This window comes from Rutidosis leptorrhynchoides, chromosome 8 (genome assembly GCF_046630445.1).
Source record: "Rutidosis leptorrhynchoides isolate AG116_Rl617_1_P2 chromosome 8, CSIRO_AGI_Rlap_v1, whole genome shotgun sequence".
Taxonomy (NCBI): domain Eukaryota; kingdom Viridiplantae; phylum Streptophyta; class Magnoliopsida; order Asterales; family Asteraceae; genus Rutidosis; species Rutidosis leptorrhynchoides.
The window spans coordinates 162,246,071-162,266,316 of NC_092340.1; positions in this window are offsets into that span (position 1 = coordinate 162,246,071).

The following is a 20,246-nucleotide window of genomic DNA, read 5'->3' on the forward strand; positions in this document are numbered from 1 at the left end:
TACTTTACGCACTTTATTTATCGTTATTTAATTTCTGTTATTTATTTTACGCACTTTAAATATCGGGACACGTATACAAGGTTTTGACATATCATATCGACGCATCTATATATATTATGTGGAATCACCATAGACACTCTATATGCAGTAATGATTGAGTTCTCTAGTCAGGGTTGAGGTTGATTCTATAATAATATATATACTTTGAGTTGTGATTGAGTCTGAGACGAATACGGGTCACGACACGTATTAATTAATTCGAATATTATATATTAAATTATATATGAATTATTGGACTGTCAACTGTGGACTATCGACGGTGGACTAATAACATTGGACAATTAAAATGAATTAAAATATTAATTATAACATATGAAACTAAACAATTCTTCAAGTTTGCCACTTGATCTCACCCTAAAACCTCATTTGTATCTTGACGATTACAATCTGCGTCCAAACCTTTCATAATTCTTGAAAACACCTCAATCGAGAGGATGAACCAACCGTATTTCATATACGGAAGAAAAGATTGATGCATATAACTTTTCACCTGAGAAACTCTCGGCAACTGAGTAAACGTTTAAAACGTAGCTATGTTAATTTCTTAGTGTTATTATTACCCAAAATAACTTTGCAATCCCTTTCCAAATTAGCAAATTTTGTCACAGCTCCAGCAAGTCAATTTGACTTTTCGTTCGAAACAATCTTATTATAACCTTGATTTATATGTGTACTCTTTTATGGTTACCGGGGAACCATTTATATCCCAACAAATTAGTAGTAAACGTACCAGCAACCTCGTTACTTTTTGACTTAAATCTCTATGATAAATCATTGTATTAGTTCATTGGAACCCTATCATATACTCATCTGCATTTTGTAATGAGAACTGCCATACCAATTACCGGAAATCAGCAATCAATACTTTGAAAACTCACAGCATATCTATATCAACAGTTATATGTATAACATTTATCTTTTAGAATTATGGTCTCTTATTCTGAAATTCGGAAAAGCACTCAATCTACAAATCAATACTCTGAATGTTGAAAAAGCTGAATGAAGCAGTAGAAACTGTAGGCAACCGTAAATGACTTTAGTCATCGAAAGTTTGATGATAAAGAATAGTACGTTGAAAAAGCTCAGAAATGTTGAAACTGGAAAACGGATTGAGATAACCATGAAGGACACCAAGGACAAACACAAGGACCATACCCTATATTCAAAGAATCCAGATAATTCTGGATCCGTTGAAATTTTTAGAGAATATCTTGCTCCGAAGTCATGTTAAATCTTGCGGAAAATCTTTCTCCATCAACCATCGAACTTAGAAATTCCAAAATATCATCATCAATATCTTCGATATTTCTGGGGATATTTTCATAAATATTCTCGTCCGAAATTATATACCTCTTCGTGCTTCCTGTGTATCATTATATTCGAAACATTCAATAGAAAATTTAGTACCGAAAAGCAGATTATGCAAAACTATGAAGAAAGCTGTGGACAAATCACAAAGAATAAGTTTGACTTCAAAGAATCCAAATGATTCAATGTCTGCTAAAGTCTTTAATGAATATCTTGCTCCTTACTCTTGCAGACAATAGTTTCTATCATCCTCTGATCTTAGATATTCCAAGATATTACCGTATCTTTTATTATAAATATCCTCCATATTTCTGGAGATATTTTTATAGCTATTTTTATCTGAAATCATTAATCTCTTCATGCTATCAGTATTACATCATATAGAAACTGTTCGTTTCTATATTCTGTAAACTTTCGAGCTTAAAATATGAATGTTATTGAAGTAATGTTGGGAACTGATACATGAGTTAGTATAATATAATGATACTTGATCAACGTGATTATATTACAGTAAGTCATGCTGAGTTTCTAATGAAACGTGATGATTCACAGACCATTACGTCATCATGTGTCATGTTACATAACTCTTTCATTCTACATAACCTCCGAACATATCAAGAAGAATATATTCTTGATAGTTCTATCTTTTATAATTTTGATAAATTTGAAAATCAAATCGTGCTATCACGTTCCACCATGCTTAGAACATTATAATCATTTGAAACTCTATATCTACGAATTCTGGATCATTGTTCGCTTGACTTGGAGTCGGGAAGAGAAAACAAGAACATGGAGCTCCGAAAAATAAAGGAAAATATAAAGCCGATCACAAACACATGAATTACAAACCGTGTATATCAATGTTTATCGCAACATAAAGACACGAGAGAATTAAAAACATTATAACCACGAGGAAGAAGTAGAAGAAAACAGATTCCTCCGATGGTAATTGTAAAAGGAGAATGATCGTTGCGATATTGAGGATAAGGACAAGGATCAGAATTGGATTAAACATTTTCATAATCTTTTGAATTTGTGAATTGTATAGAAATGGTGAGAATAAGGGAACGGAAGAGCTTAATTTATAAGGGAAATATAAGACTGAGTAATCGAGGCGGATCACCGTATTTAATTTTAGAGATCTTAATTTCCTTATTCGCCGAAGAATCAAATCTTTTAGATTTCGAAGGTTTCCTTTAAATCTCTTGAATTCCGAAATTCAAACGTGACCACGTCAAAGGTTAGGACGCACCTTATTTTTCTAAATTCAACCCTGACTCTGTCGAAAGTTAAGATGAATCTTTACTTTTACTATTTCAATCTTTTGTGATAGCTTCATTCGTACGCTTCGAATAACCGAATAGTTTTATCTAAATTATTCAATGATGATAAAACTCTATTTATCAACTTATATTCGTCATGAAAACATTTTTATTGTTAGCCATGACCACCTCACTCAAATTTCGGGACGAAATTTCTTTAACGGGTAGGTACTGTGATGACCCGGGAATTTCCGATCAAATTTAAACTTAATCTTTACATAAGTTCGACACGATAAGTGGAGTCTGTAATGCTTAAGTCTCAAAAACCTTTGAACTATGTTCATGTATATACTTGACCTTTGACCATGCCCGACGATTCACGAACGATTGTTTGTAAATAGATATGTATATATATATATATATATATATATATATATATATATATATATATATATATATATATATATATATATATATATATATATATATATATATATATTAATTGGAGATAATAAGACATAAATAATTAAGTTGTTATTAATCTATAAATATAACACGTGATTTTTGTACATATTTATTATTAAGTGTATGCGAAAAATGTAAAAGTTATACTATTAACCTAACCTTCATTATAAATGTTAATATTAATATCTGTATTATTGAAATATATATAATATATGAAACTGAAGATGTACAAGTATTGTTATTAATATTATTATTATTATTATTATTAATTCTACTATTAATATTATTATTATTATTAGTTTCATTATTATTAATAAAATTAATATTAAATATTAATGATTATATTATTATGTTTCTTTATATAATTAACATACAAATATAAATTCGATATACGGATTATATTAATATTAAAGTTATATAATTAAACATATAACTTGTTATATCTTAACTATTATTATCAGATATTAAAATTACCTTTATAAGTAACAATCATTATTAACATCATTAATAATAATATTATTGATATCATCTTATATTATTGTCATTAGTTATTAGTATTATTATTACTAGTAATTGTATAATTATTATTGTTACATTTAAAATTTATATATAAATATAATTATATAAATATTTAAGATATACAAATACAGGATATAAAAATAGATGTAGATATATACATATAAATATAAATACGATGCTATATACCAATATATAATAGGAAACTTGTATTAATATTATAAAGATAAGTATTATTATTATTATTATTATTATTATTATTATTATTATTATTATTATTATTATTATTATTATTATTATTTTAATTATTAATTGTAATATTAATTAAATATAATGTGGATAAGATAAAAGACTTACTCCTATCAGATTCATTATTTTGTTGGCCGTGATTTTTTTTTTCTTTTGTCAACTATCACCAACCCTACAAACTCAATCCATCCTCTCTTAAATCTTGCCATTAAACCATTTTAAATTCTTCAATTTCTTTTATCAAATATCAACCATGATTAGGAATTAAGCAGAAGTCAGATGCGATATATATATATATATATATATATATATATATATATATATATATATATATATATATATATATATATATATATTTTTTCGCAAGTCGATACCCCTGTATCATAACCCTTATAGCAAAATTTCTAGTTTGAAACAATCTTCAAAATCTAAATATGCAGTTGTGTTAGGAATCATCAACTAAAACTATCTGTGGAGTTTCAAATTCCAATTCTTTTTAACGAGTTTGAATTTCAAGGTCAAAGATTTGGTTTTTAAAAGTCAACCAATGTTCTTCGATAAAATTCGAAATATCTGTTACAAATGAGGTTAAACTGTTGATTGATAATGATTCTAGGAGTTAATTGAAACTAACTTTGTTTTGTAACATTTGTCTAAAACAAACTCGAATTCAAAATCATCATTTTTTCCCCCTTGTGCGTCGAACAGCAAACTGCTGTTTCTGTGTTTATTTATTTTTTTTCCTTTCTTTGATTGTCAATCAATTTAAACGCGAATAAATATTTTAATGCTGGATATTAAGTTCTAAAAATAAAAATTTGATTTAGTTAGAGTGTTGGAACTTGCTTTGGTCGAGTTAAGTGTTTGAAGAAGAAGGAGAAAGAAGAACAGTTTATTAGACGGGTTATGAGATTTCGGTTTGGGTTTTAAAACTGATAATGGGCAGTAGCTCAGCCGGTTTAATGAGTTAACGGGTGTTCAAGAGGTCACGGGTTCGAGTCTCATGAGGGACAATTCTTTTTATACAAAGTTTCTAAAGGGTATACACATTTACTCCTAGTTCTCTTATCATTCTTATTATTATTATTGTTATTGTTATTAGTGTTATTTCTATGATTAATGTTGTTGTTGTATTATTATTATTATTATTATTATTATTATTATTTGAAGTATTATAATAATTATTATTATTATCATAATAAGTGATATAACAATTTTTATTATTATCGCTACAAGTAGTAATAATGTTATTCTTATTAGTGAATTATCATTTTACGACTACTAATATTATTATAATTGTGAGTAGGGTTATTATTGAAATGTCCCGTTCTTATTGATTAAAAACGTTCCATATTAATTGATTTCGTTGCGAGGTTTTGACCTCTATATGAGACGTTTTTCAAAGACTGCATTCATTTTAAAACAAACCATAACCTTTATTTCATCAATAAAGGTTTAAAAAGCTTTACGTAGATTATCAAATAATGATAATCTAAAATATCCTGTTTACACACGACCATTACATAATGGTTTACAATACAAATATGTTAGAACAAAATAAGTTTCTTGAATGCAGTTTTTACACAATATCATACAAGCATGGACTCCAAATCTCGTCCTTATTTAAGTATGCGACAGCGGAAGCTCTTAATAATCACCTGAGAATAAACATGCTTTAAACGTCAACAAAAATGTTGGTGAGTTATAGGTTTAACCTATATATATCAAATCGTAACAATAGACCACAAGATTTCATATTTCAATACACATCCCATACATAGAGATAAAAATCATTCATATGGTGAACACCTGGTAACCGACATTAACAAGATGCATATATAAGAATATCCCCATCATTCTGGGACACCCTTCGGATATGATATAAATTTCGAAGTACTAAAGCATCCGGTACTTTGGATGGGGCTTGTTGGGCCCGATAGATCTATCTTTAGGATTCGCGTCAATTAGGGTGTCTGTTCCCTAATTCTTAGATTACCAGACTTAATAAAAAGGGGCATATTCGATTTCGATAATTCAACCATAGAATGTAGTTTCACGTACTTGTGTCTATTTTGTAAATCATTTATAAAACCTGCATGTATTCTCATCCCAAAAATATTAGATTTTAAAAGTGGGACTATAACTCACTTTCACAGATTTTTACTTCGTCGGGAAGTAAGACTTGGCCACTGGTTGATTCACGAACCTATAACAATATATACATATATATCAAAGTATGTTCAAAATATATTTACAACACTTTTAATATATTTTGATGTTTTAAGTTTATTAAGTCAGCTGTCCTCGTTAGTAACCTACAACTAGTTGTCCACAATTAGATGTACAGAAATAAATCGATAAATATTATCTTGAATCAATCCACGACCCAGTGTATACGTATCTCAGTATTGATCACAACTCAAACTATATATATTTTGGAATCAACCTCAACCCTGTATAGCTAACTCCAACATTCACATATAGTGTGTCTATGGTTGTTCCGAAATATATATAGATGTGTCGACATGATAGGTCGAAACATTGTATACGTGTCTATGGTATCTCAAGATTACATAATATACAATACAAGTTGATTAAGTTATGGTTGGAATAGATTTGTTACCAATTTTCACGTAGCTAAAATGAGAAAAATTATACAATCTTGTTTTACCCATAACTTCTTCATTTTAAATCCGTTTTGAGTGAATCAAATTGCTATGGTTTCATATTGAACTCTATTTTATGAATCTAAACAGAAAAAGTATAGGTTTATAGTCGCAAAAATAAGTTACAAGTCGTTTTTGTAAAGGTAGTCATTTCAGTCGAAAGAACGACGTCTAGATGACCATTTTAGAAAACATACTTCCACTTTGAGTTTAACCATAATTTTTGGATATAGTTTCATGTTCATAATAAAAATCATTTTCTCAGAATAACAACTTTTAAATCAAAGTTTATCATAGTTTTTAATTAACTAACCCAAAACAGTCCGCGGTGTTACTACGACGGCGTAAATCTGGTTTTACGGTGTTTTTCGTGTTTCCAGGTTTTAAATCATTAAGTTAGCATATCATATAGATATAGAACATGTGTTTAGTTGATTTTAAAAGTCAAGTTAGAAGGATTAACTTTTGTTTGCGAACAAGTTTAGAATTAACTAAACTATGTTCTAGTGATTACAAGTTTAAACCTTCGAATAAGATAGCTTTATATGTATGAATCGAATGATGTTATGAACATCATTACTACCTTAAGTTCCTTGGATAAACCTACTGGAAAAGAGAAAAATGGATCTAGCTTCAACGGATCCTTGGATGGCTCGAAGTTCTTGAAGCAGAATCATGACACGAAAACAAGTTCAAGTAAGATCATCACTTGAAATAAGATTGTTATAGTTATAGAAATTGAACCAAAGTTTGAATATGATTATTACCTTGTATTAGAATGATAACCTACTGTAAGAAACAAAGATTTCTTGAGGTTGGATGATCACCTTACAAGATTGGAAGTGAGCTAGCAAACTTGAAAGTATTCTTGATTTTATGTAACTAGAACTTGTAAAATATATGAAGAACACTTAGAACTTGAAGATAGAACTTGAGAGAGATCAATTAGATGAAGAAAATTGAAGAATGAAAGTGTTTGTAGGTGTTTTTGGTCGTTGGTGTATGGATTAGATATAAAGGATATGTAATTTTGTTTTCATGTAAATAAGTCATGAATGATTACTCATATTTTTGTAATTTTATGAGATATTTCATGCTAGTTGCCAAATGATGGTTCCCACATGTGTTAGGTGACTCACATGGGCTGCTAAGAGCTGATCATTGGAGTGTATATACCAATAGTACATACATCTAAAAGCTGTGTATTGTACGAGTACGAATACGGGTGCATACGAGTAGAATTGTTGATGAAACTGAACGAGGATGTAATTGTAAGCATTTTTGTTAAGTAGAAGTATTTTGATAAGTTTCTTGAAGTCTTTAAAAAGTGTATGAATACATATTAAAACACTACATGTATATACATTTTAACTGAGTCGTTAAGTCATCGTTAGCCGTTACATGTAAGTGTTGTTTTGAAACCTTTAGGTTAACGATCTTGTTAAATGTTGTTAACCCAATGTTTATAATATCAAATGAGATTTTAAATTATTATATTATCATGATATTATGATGTACGAATATCTCTTAATATATATATATATACATTAAATGTCGTTACAACGATAATCGTTACATATATGTCTCGTTTAAAAATCATTAAGTTAGTAGTCTTGTTTTTACATATGTAGTTCATTGTTAATATACTTAATGATATGTTTACTTATCAAAATATCATGTTAACTATATATATAACCATATATATGTCATCATATAGTTTTTACAAGTTTTAACGTTCGTGAATCACCGGTCAACTTGGGTGGTCAATTGTCTATATGAAACCTATTTCAATTAATCAAGTCTTAACAAGTTTGATTGCTTAACATGTTGGAAACATTTAATCATGTAAATATAAATCTCAATTAATATATATAAACATGGAAAATTTCGGGTCACTACAATTATCGTTGTTACTATAAAAATAATACAAACTATTATTAATTTCGCTAATATTAGTATTAATATCATTTTTGCAATTAGTAGTATTACTATTATTATTATTAACAAAGGTATCATTCTAACAATATGGTCATTATAATCAGTATGTTCAATATCAAAGGAGATTATTATTATTAGTAAGTCATTATTATCGAAAACCATCACTTTTGCTACAAATAAATATTTTGTACTTAAAATATACTTAATACATATATATTAATTATAATAATAGTTTATATACCATAAATCAAACATATTAATATTATTTATATAAATATTTATATATATCAAACTAATAATTTTCTTTTTTTATATATATCGATATATCAATATAACTAAATATATAGATATTAAACATTTTTAAATATATATAACATTAAGTTATAATTTATACTAACATATTATAATAACACTAATAATTATATAGAAATTTATTCGATTACAATTATATGTGTTAATATGTATACACATAATATAGGTTCGTGAATCCGAGGCCAACCCTATACTTGTTCAATGTCATTCTATGTATTTTTACTAAAAAATACATTAGGTGAGTTTCATTTTATCCCTTTTACTCTTTACGTTTTGGGGCTGAGAATACATGTAAATGCTTTATTAACTGTTTTACAATATTTATATGTGTGAGTTTCATTGATCCCCTTTTACTCTTTACATTTTTGGGGTTGAGAATATATGCAAATGCTTTATTAACTGTTTTACAATATTTATATGCGTGAGTTTCATTTGCCTTTTTACCCTTTATATTTTTGGGCTGAGAATACATGCGCAATTTTTTATAAATGTTTTACGAAATAGACACAAGTAATCGAAACTACATTATATGGTTGAATTATTGAAATCGAATATGCCCCTTTTTATTAAAGTCTGGTAATCTAAGAATTAGGGAACAGACACCCTAATTGACGCGAATCCTAAAGATAGATCTATTGGGCCTAACAAACCCCATCCAAAGTACCGGATGCTTTAGTGCTTCGAAATTTATATCATGTCCGAAGGAGGATCCCGGAATGATAGGGGATATTCTTATATGTATCTATTTAATGTCGGTTACCAGGTGTTCACCATATGAATGATTATTTTTGTCTCTATGCATGGGACGTATATTTATGAGAACTGGAAATGAAATTCTTGTGGTCTATTAAAATGATGGAAATAAATGATTATGATAAACTAATGGACTCACCAACCTTTTGGTTGACACTTTAAAGCATGTTTGTTCTCAGGTGTTAAAGAAATCTTTCGCTGTGCATTTGCTCATTTTAAAGATATTACTTGGAGTCTTTCATAGCATATTTCGAAGAACGTTGCATTGGAGTCATTGAGTTCATCAAAGATTATTATTAAATCAATTTATAGTTGGATAGTGGATATTATGAAATGGTATGCATGCCTGTCAATTTTCGATGTAAAGAAAGTTTGTCTTTTAAAAACGAATGCAATGTTTGTAAAATGTATCATATAGAGGTCAAATACCTCGCAATGTAATCAACTATTGTGAATCGTTTATAATGTATATGAACGAGTCATTTCAAATAAATCGTACACTTGACACCATACAAGTAATGGCGCCAAATTTTCAACGCATGCACAACCGCCGCCAACTCAAGATCATGAGTCGGATATCTTGTTTCGTGTTCCTTTAATTGTCGAGAGGCATAACGATGACTTTACCTCTTTGCATCAGAACACACCCGAGCCCATTTAGCGAAGCATCACAATAAACCGTCATATTTTCCACACCTTCCGGTAATACTAACACCGGAGCTTGACACAACTTCCCTTTTAGCAATTGAAAAGCAATTTCTTGCTCGTTCTCCCAATTAAACTTAGCATTCTTTCTCGTCAACTTCGTTAATGGAGAAGCAATCTTAGAAAAGTCTTGGATAAACTGACGATAATAACCGGCCAATCCGAGGAAACTTCGGATTTCCGTAGGCGTAGTCGGTCGTCCCCAACTTTTCACTGTCTCTATCTTCCCCGGATCTACTTGAATACCGTCTTTGTTCACAATTTGACCAAGGAATTGGACTTCCCTTAGCTAAAATTCACATTTGGAGAACTTAGCATACAACTTCTCCTTTCGTAAGGTCTTCAATACTTCACGCAAATAACGTTCATGTTCGTTCATACTTTTCGAATAGACTAGTATGTCGTCGATGAACACTATTACCGACTTGTCCAACATAGGTTGGCACACTCGGTTCATAAGATCCATGAATGCCGCCGGTGCATTCGTAAGACCAAAAGACATCACCACAAACTTAAAATGCCCATACCGCGTACTAAAAGCCGTTTTCTCAATGTCTTCCTCACGGACCTGCATTTGGTGATAGCCGGACCGTAGGTCGATCTTAGAGAAATACGTTGCACCTTGAAGTTGATCAAATAAATCGTCAATCCTAGGTAATGGATAACGATTCTTGATCGTCACTTTATTCAACTCACGGTAATCAATGCACATACGCATACTACCATCTTTCTTCTTCACAAATAACACCAGAGCGCCCCACGGTGAAGCACTCGGTCGAATAAAACCCTTCTCTAGCAATTCTTGAATTTGATTTAACAACTCTTGCATCTCCGTTGGCGCTAAACGATAAGGAGTTTTAGCAATGGGGGTAGCCCCCGGAACCAACTCGATGCGAAATTCAACTTGTCTTTCCGCCGGAACACCCGGTAATTCGTCCGAAAAAACGTCTTCGAAATCACTAACAACCGGAATTTCACGAATGGGTGGCGGCTCATTGCGAGTATCGACAACATGAGCAAGGAAAGCCATGCCATCACTAACAACAAAACGACGTGCCCGTGCAAAAGTGCATATCTGCACCGGTCTCCTTCGCTTATCACCATAAATAACCAACTCTCCCCCACTTGGGGTCTTCACTCGAATAAACTTATCATGGCATGCAATATCGGCTCTATAACTATCGAGCCAATCCATACCAACGACAATATCAAAGTCGCCCAAGGTCATTGGAATAAGATCAATTTTAAAGGTTTCGGCACCAAAAACAACATCACAATTTTCACACACATCGACCACTAGCACCGTCTTGCCGTTCGCTATTTCGACTTCTACCGGACGACTTAACTTAGCTAACGGTCTATCAAGTTTAGGCACAAATCTAGGAGACACAAACGAAAAATTTGCACCGCTATCAAAAAGAATTCTTGCCGGATTAGAATTAACCACAACTTCGTTTGATTGCTTGGCTTCATCATTGGTCATCAAATAATTTTGACCCCTTGCAGTACCCGCCGCCTTCTCTAACCGCGTAACATTATCATTTCGCAAATCGGGACACTCCGGCTTCTTATGCCCCTCTTTGCCGCAATTAAAACAAGTGACTTTGTTTCCGGAAGATGGTTTCGGACACTCACGAGCCATATGACCCGGTTGCCCACAATTGTAGCACGTATAAGAAAACCCGCCGGTAGTGCCCTTCTTTGCACTATTGACACTTTCGGCCCCCCTCTTGCTCTTGCTCTTGCTCTTCTTGCTTGAGGCGTTAGAGTAACTAAAACCTTCAAATTTTCTTTTGGAAAACATGAAATCACTCTTTCTTGGAACCTCCGGCTCAAAACCCCGAGCCAACTCGAACAATTCATCAAAAGACTTAGCCATACCCCGACTAATCTTCCCCTTGTACTCATCATTCAAAGTACGGTAGAAATCCTTCATGAGCTTATGATCATCACCCACATATTCCGGGCAAAATGGGTCTTTGCCAAGAATGTGGACTTGAGGGTAACCAAATCCATGGAACCTTGTTGCAAATGGTGCAACCCGTCCCGGATTGTATCGAGGTCGGAAGAAGTTCGGTATTCTTTGAAAAATTCTTTCTTGAACTCTTCCCAAGTCAAGCCCATACATTTTTCTTCGCCATATAAGTTGATCTTATCGTCCCACCATAACTTAGCTTCCTCCCGCAACATGCTTGAACCAAACCTTGTTTTCTTCTCAGGAGGGCATTCCACGGTACGGAAAGCTCCCTCGATATCGGAGACCCAACATGTACTCTTCAAAGGATCTCGCACCCCATTAAACATCGAGGGTTGAGTGTCCTTGAAATTCTTATAATGGAAGTCCCGCCTTCCCTCACCTCCTTCACCGCGAGGATAAATGTTTCTACCATCAAGGGCCTCTTCGATAGTGGCCTTCATTCGTTCATTTATCAAATCGGTCACTTGCCCATCGACCGAATCTTGGAAGACTTTTCGGACGTCCGTAAGAAAATCCGCTTTTAACTTTTTAAAGACGGCCTCAACCTTGGCCGAAAACTCGGCGTCCTCACTTGTACTTCCGTTATCATGATCGGGTCCGTTTCTCGTCTTCATTCTATAAAACGAAGTAGGTTAAGCGGCAAAACAAAAGGACATAACACGTATGTTGATGTGTCAAGACGTAACCTTTAAAATGTAGACAATATGCTTAATAATTAACACATAATACAGGCAACTAAAACCCGATCATGTAGTAACTAGCAAGTAAATTGACCAGTTCGATCCACAGGGAGAAGTTTGTTTAAATGATTTTACCACGATTAATTTTTCTAAAAAGGGGGTTTATATTTGAAGTTGTGTTTTTATTTAACGAAACAGTAAATAAATATAATGAAAGAAAATAATGAGAATGCGGTGTTTACTTCTATGCTTGATAGATGACAGGGATTGTTCTTTTATAATTAAAACCGTTATGCGATAGTTACAATAGAGTAATTTATATCAATTTCACAATATCTATAAATTTAAGAACTATGTTTAATCAACAGGATTCTTTCTTGGTTAAATTCACATAAAACCTAGTTTACTAAGATCACTCTAAGTAAACTACATGATTGTAAAACCTAAATATCATCCAATTACCATCCTATATTCACATATAGGTGTCTAGATCACTAGGTGTTGAAGTACAAATTATAGCCTTTGATAAATTCACATAAATCAAGTCATAACTCGTATAATTGAACTAGAATATAAAGATAGTTACAACAATGGATTTCTTGAAAGAACATGGTGATTTAGATTGATTAACTAACATAACATCAAAGTATAGAACAATCCCAAGCCATAAATCTTACATTGAAGCAAACACACAAGGCTTTTAGCCTAACATAATCATAGTAGAACTAATGAAACACTAAATACAAGTTGAATTCATGTTAAAAAGATATAGAACAATAGTACCAATTGCGATAAACGATCCTAGCTTAATATTGATGTTGAAAGAGTGGAGATTAACTTGCAGCCTTCCTTGGACCTTGAAAATCGTCTTAAAACTGGGGGAGAACGTAGTAGTGAAGTCTCCCAAGTAAGTAACCATTTGCTTCATTAAATAGCCTAAAAAGTTAGGTATTTTGGCCAGAAAGTGACCAGATGCGTCGCATCTCTTTGGGATGCGCCGCATCTCTTTACGTTTAGTAGATTCCAGCTCGATTCTGCACTCAGGACTGTCGGCAGGGGGTCAGATGCGCCGCATCTGGGATAGATGCGCCGCATCTGGCTTGGATGCGCCGCATCTGTTGCTGTTTTGGCCCAGAAGTCTTCATGCTCCGCATCTGAAACTGTCGGGAGTTATTTGGTGTAAAGATGCGCCGCATCTAAGAGAGATGTGCCGCATTTGGACCTGTTTCAGTGGTTTCGGGCTGTTTTACGCATTTGATCTTCGTTTTAACTCTGTTTTCGCTGTTGGTCTTCATTTATTCATTCACAATGGACTTTTTACAAATGTACATGAATTACAATACATACGTATAACAATTACATACAAATGGAACAACATTGGATCGAAATAACGACAATAAACATGTATAATTTTGGCGTTATCAAAATCCCCACACTTAAACCTTGCTTGTCCTCAAGCAAGACTTACAAGAAATTGAAATTTACTACAGTAAACACACTTATTTAAATGAGAACACAAAAAAATGGGACTCACACTCTCTCGATATAATACACAAGACACACAAGTTATTTAGTAACACAATAACTCACGCTATATGGAAATCACACTCGGGTCAAAATATATCACACTCACACTTATTTCACACATGAATCAAACTCACGCGTTTTGAGTACACACGCCTTTGGAGTACACACGCGAAATGAAATCACGCCAAAGTCGAAAGGTGGGTTTTAAAGTCCACATTTCTTGAAAATTTAGATCCTTAGGGAAATTAGGACCTTTGCTAAAAACCTTTTATGTTTTGAAAATTATTCATGTTAGTTTTTACACTAATCAAGTTTTCCGATTTTAACCTCAAAGTCCGGTTGAGGGTAACTGAAAACCGGAGCCTCAGTCGGCGCTTAGCAAGCTACTCGCCCCCATGATTGAAGTATCATGGAACTTGAAACCGGATGTCCTAAAAATGGTTTTACACAATATAGTTCATAAAATAGCATAAGTTTTTAGAAGAAACTATATCATGTCCAAATATCATCGGTGAACCATGAGTTTGCACACCTCAATTTGTTATGGCATATATATGTTAACCGAAGTCAACATAGATGCGGTTGATCTTTACGGAGATCATCCATCTGGGGATTAGATTCATTAGTCTTAAAAGCTAATTTGCACTGTGCCCCCCATTGTACTAGACAGATCCATCTCATGGTTAGGATAAGTCTGACCACCAAAAACCCTGTTTGATGCTGAGGTGAGGTGGATTTCCAGCCGATGATAGATATGACTTTTCAAGATTTTTCGTCAACCTACAGCTGTTCTGGACTACGAATTCTAACATAAGTTAGCAAGTGTGTCATATTTGGAAGACTTGACTTCCATCACAATCATTACATGGATGAGCATTGGATTAGATTGTTAGAACAACAAATTACTTGATGACTTTCATTTCATCCAGAATGTGGTATAGCATGATGATTATATCTTTTATATGACAAACTCAATCATTTGGTTGTTTCTTAATTTGTTTTGTGATAATAATTTCGGTGTATACACCTAGTTTTAAAATCTACAAATTTTAAACAAAATTTGAATTTATGAAGATAAAAGTTTAAAAATTTTCACCATTTTAAGCCTTTTTAATTAAAATCAAAAACCCGAAAGAATTTATAACTTCCTCCCCACACTTAAGTTCATGTATCGTCCTCGTTACATGAAATCAGAAAAATTTAAATTCAAGAGGGTCAAAGAGTGTAAGAGAGTTTATTACTTTCCAGGTTTAAAACCGAAGTTCACGGGATGATGGCGCTGAACTTAATGCCAGCATAAGAACATCATCCGCTTCTTGCAACCACAAAACAATCACCAATCAAGTATGTGCTGAACTTACCGCCAGTCTTTGTAAAAATGCAGCATATAGCACAATGCTCACCTGTAGCAATTCAAACAAAGGTACCATACGATTCACAAAAAAAAAATGGGGGTGTACTCCATGTACTAAAAACCCCACTTTCAATTATCTAAATTATTCAAATCACAATTATCCAAAATATTATCTAGTTATTACACACCAAACTTGAAAAGAAATTGTTTTTGAAATAAATCAACATCAACCAAACCTGTCACACATCAGGAAAAATTACGTCATCCTCAGAAAAATCCCCAAAATGAGTTACTTGGGCCAGCTCCACCTTCGCTTTGATTTCCCGCGTCGTCGTCCTGAAATATTGAGGGGTTGTACCCCTGATAAGTTCCTTGAGCAGGGACGACCGCAGTGTCTTCAGTAGACGGGTTAGGAGGAGGAGGATAAGGCGCAGGATATGGATCACCCATTCGAACCCAAGGATCGTATGCAGGCCAAGGAGAGGGGGTATAGTTAGCGGGATCTGCAGCGTATGACACTGCCTGTTCATGTATCCAATTAAGCTGATTTTGCTGCCCTGCTTGAGTATACCATGTTCGATCATTCCCAACATCGATGTAATGTTGCATCTCCCTGTTACCTGCATCGTAGTGATCAATTACCTTTTGGGTGTTTTGATCACTATGGAGTCGCATATCTGAAAACTGGCGCGCCATGTAAGCCTCCCAATCATTTCCCGGATCCGAATTACTTCCAACATGCGGCTGTGGATCTGGTTGGTGTTGGGGTTGTTCTGGTTGCCTGTTCACGGGATCCTCATACCTAGTTAGAAGGCCGTTCGACCCCCTCATCAAAATGTTCGCCCTTGTATAACTCACTCTATCAATGGCAATCATATGTTTCTCCTCTAACCCACTTGTGTTGATTCGAAAATGTTCGGCAATCCTGGTTACAAAATGACCGCCCATGATTGGTGTAATCTTTTTCCTTTCTTCGAGGAGGAAAGTGAGAATCATTCGTGGGATATGAACATGGGAGTGATCCATTATTGCGTGAATGTACCATATATCCAAGTTGGTGACCTTTTCACTACTGTCTTTTTGACAGTTTATGGTACTTGAAATGAATCGTTGGACGCATCGGTGCTCGTAGGTATGTAGCTTGCTACAAGTCTGCTTACTTGCACTATATGCGGTATTGCTCATGTCCACCCATGCTTCTGAATGATTAAAAGAAGAAACATAGTATATACACTGATTAAAGTAATTTTGCATCAGTTGATGTGGCAACCCTTCGTAAATATCCAACGCCTTCACAAATTGCAGCAGCGTTAATGTCCTGTCTTGCCCTCCAAGATGAAATCTCATAAATGTACCTGATGTTGGTGACGTGTAATCAACCCTAAGTGAACCAACGAATTCTTTGACTAAAAGTGGATACACTTTTTCTTGCATTCTGAACAGGTTTTCCCAAGCATATATTCGATGGCCGTGATACGTAACTCGGAAAAGGTTGCGAAAATTTTGATATTCGCCGGCTTCCTCTAATGGTGTCCAATCGATATATTTCCCCGGATATACATCTTTGTGAAGAAGTGCCTTCATTCGTTCATGGTATTCCGGATGCCTCAAAACTGCATTGATCCATGGATCCGGAGTAGTTAATCCACGGACATTTAACTGCCGGTTATCAATATCCATTTCTTCCTCTTCAGTAGCATATTCTTCTTCACTTGTATCCTCATCTACAATTGCTGGGGCTTTTTGCTTTTTTGATTTAGGGTTTGATGATGATGCTCTAGTCTACAAAAACACAACAAAACCAAACAAACAAAATAACAAACCAAGTTGATTAGCGTTAAAGAATTTCAAAACATCTTTCATATTGTACCTAGCGAAAACCATGTGGATATGTTAAGTTCCAATTAAATCTCAATGTTTATGTTAACCAATATCTTAACATGGTATGAACTATTTTCACTCTTTAGCAAACATGAACTAGTATGCCAATTGATTCAAATCACTTTACAAGTATAATCATACATAGCATGCTTCATTTCACCAAACACTTGCAATGTCATAACATATGAAACCATAGGCATTCATCAAAAAGCATGTTAAACAATATGCAATCAATGGTTTTCATACATTTAGAACATTAAATTCATCTCAAGTCAACAACTTCATCAAAATGCTTAATCATATAATCCTCAACTTATATAATAATTACTTTCAAATCGAAATAACACCAAGTTAAGGTTCACATGTGTTTTCCATAAGTAATGATTTGCATAACTTCAACTTAGAACACTTACTAGTTAACAAAAGTCAAAATCCCTAATTCAAGAACCCTAAAATTCAATAATTTGTGTGTTCGTGTAATTCAACAAAGGTTCATGCGATTTTGTTAATGTATACTAGTAATCAAACTTCAAAATATCTCAATTGAATAATTTAATGGCCAAAAGTCCGAAATCCCTAAATTCATGAAGAACCCTAATTTCCAAAGTAAAGATTTAAGCAAATAATCATGAAATTAGAGCATGAATACGGATTAGTAGCAACAATTTAAGCATATGATGACCAAAACATGAACATTCAAACATCCTCACACTAAGAACAAGCAAAATCTGATTATTAGATTGAAGAACACAAGAATCATGAAGTGTTTAGGATTAATCTTACCTTTCTCATGTTGATAATCGGATTTGATGCTCAAAGATGGGATTAATCGGTTCAATTAGTGAGTAGAGATTGAAATTTTGAGAGAGAATGAGATGGAATTCGGAGTAGTAGGTGAAAAAAATGAGAAAAAATGATAAACTCCCGTATTTGTGCAAAAAAATGGGGCAGAAACCAACATACAGACACAGATGCGGCGCATCTGTAGCAGATGCGGCGCATCTGGCTCAGATGCGGCGCATCTGAAGCAGATGCGACGCATCAGATGGCCCAAATGCGGCGCATGACCCTTTCTCGGCGCATTCAAAGTTCACGGGGTTTTTCTTGTCTGCAGATGCGGCGCATCCATTACAGATGCGGCGCATCTGCACCTGTTGCACCAGTTTTTGACGTTTTTTCGCGTTTTAAACATTTCGGAAGGTCCCTAAACAACTTGGTTCGTATAATAACTTAGAAATCACTCAAAACACTCAAATATATTAAAATACGTACACGAGTGGGACTATATACATGTTGTGAAGTTTAACGAGTCGTTTACGCGACTCCGTCCCAAGCTAATTAGCGTTGGGGAATAGGATGATGTCATCTCGAACCGTGGTGCCCACTCCATCGAAATAGAGTTTCAAGCGATGACCATTCACCTTGAAGGTATTTCCGTTTCCAAACAACTCAACATATCCCGATGGGAATGCTTGTTTCACCAAATAAGGTCCCGTCCATCGGGACTTCAACTTTCCGGGAGAAAATTTAAACCGTGAGTTAAAAACCAAAACCTTATCACCGGTTTTAAATTCTTTCACTTCTTTCAATCGGGCATCATGCCACCTTTTCGTTTTCTCCTTATACGAGCTCGAATTCTCGTACGCTTCTAACCTCAACTCTTCCAATTCATGCAATTGCATGAATCGGTTTTCACCAGCCTTTTCCATGTCTAAATCACAAAGTTTTAATGCCCAGTATGCTCTATGTTCCACTTCAACCGGAAGATGGCATGCTTTACCGTATACAAGTCTAAATGGTGTGGTACCGATTGGTGTTTTAAAAGCAGTCCTAAAGGACCACAAGGCATCATCCAACTTGCGTTGCCAAATCTTAGGGTTGTTATCAACCGTCTTCTCAAGTATGCGTTTCAAGGCACGATTTGTGTTCTCCACTTGACCACTCGTTTGCGGGTGGTACGGAGTAGAGAAACGATGAGTTACGCCATACTTCTTCAACACCTTTTCAAGAAGGTTGTTGGCAAAATGAGTTCCTCGATCGGATATGAGCGCTTTTGGGATTCCAAAGCGCGAGAAGAGATTTTTCAAGAAGTTCACCACCACCCTAGCATCATTCGTAGGTAAAGCTTTTGCTTCAGCCCACTTAGATACATAGTCAACGGCTACTAGGATGTATTTGCACTTATGGGAATTTAGAAATGGTCCCATGAAATCGATTCCCCAAATATCAAAGATTTCACAAACTTGGATGCCGGTTTGAGGCATCTCATCCTTTTTCGTGATGTTACCCGTTCGTTGGCATGCATTGCAAGTCCGAACAAAATTATGGGCATCTTTAAAGATCGTGGGCCAATAAAAGCCTGAGTCAAGGATTTTTCTTGCGGTGTGGTTTGGTCCGAAATGACCGCCGGTGGGCCCTTGATGGCAATGCTCTAGAATTTGTTGAGCCTCTTTTCCGTACACACAACGGCGAATCATTTGATCTGCACCAACACGGAATAGGTCGGGATGTTCCCAGAAATAGGACTTCAAATCCGCAAAGAATTTCTTCTTTTGTTGATAAGAAAGTCCTTTTTGAAGAATGCTTGAAGCA